Raw genomic sequence first — 692 nt, 5'->3', positions numbered from 1 at the left:
TGTAGATGAACTTTAGCAAAAATCATAGGATGGCAAGTGCCAAGTAACTGAAGTTTCCAATGGGTGGGTTTCAGCTGTGTTAATTTTGCCTCCATAGCTTTGAACCTGTTCTGACCACCACTAAAATTATCAAAGAATATTATGTTTGCAAACAGATTTTGCTGGAATAAGATTTGGAAAACCTGACTTTATACAAGCCCTTTTTCCCATGATGTTTTCTTAATTTCCTGAGTCTTCATTGAAACTCTTCATTTCTTTTTTTCTTACTGTTTTAAAGCACTTTCCTAGAAAGCATTTGCAATTTTTTTTTACTGCTAATAGTTCAATGTACTCCTACAAGATTCCATATGAATGTGGAAGTTCTGATTTTCTCTTTTTAAAAGATTAGAATGTTGCCATTATTTCATCCTTCTCTATGCTACTTCTCAAGCACACGTGGAGTTTGCTATTTCCTCGTAGCAGCTTTAACCTTTCTTCTCATTTGTCTTCATTCTGAAGATATCTTCATCAATGCCTTCATGCTTCTTTAAAAAACACACAAAGACGAAGCAAGAAATCACCTGCACCTGTGGGCAGACCACTGTTGCTAGTTGCCAGTGAGGGAACCAGGTGCGAATGCTCAACATGTAAACGATGAGGGCTCAGAGGCTATAAATGAGACCCACAGTGAACTCAAAGTGAGGAGTGTTTTC

The sequence above is a fragment of the Lagopus muta genome, chromosome 8, assembly GCF_023343835.1.
Source record: "Lagopus muta isolate bLagMut1 chromosome 8, bLagMut1 primary, whole genome shotgun sequence".
Taxonomy (NCBI): Eukaryota; Metazoa; Chordata; class Aves; order Galliformes; family Phasianidae; genus Lagopus; species Lagopus muta.
The sequence above is the reverse complement of the archived record's forward strand: the minus strand, read 5'-3'. Positions refer to the sequence as shown.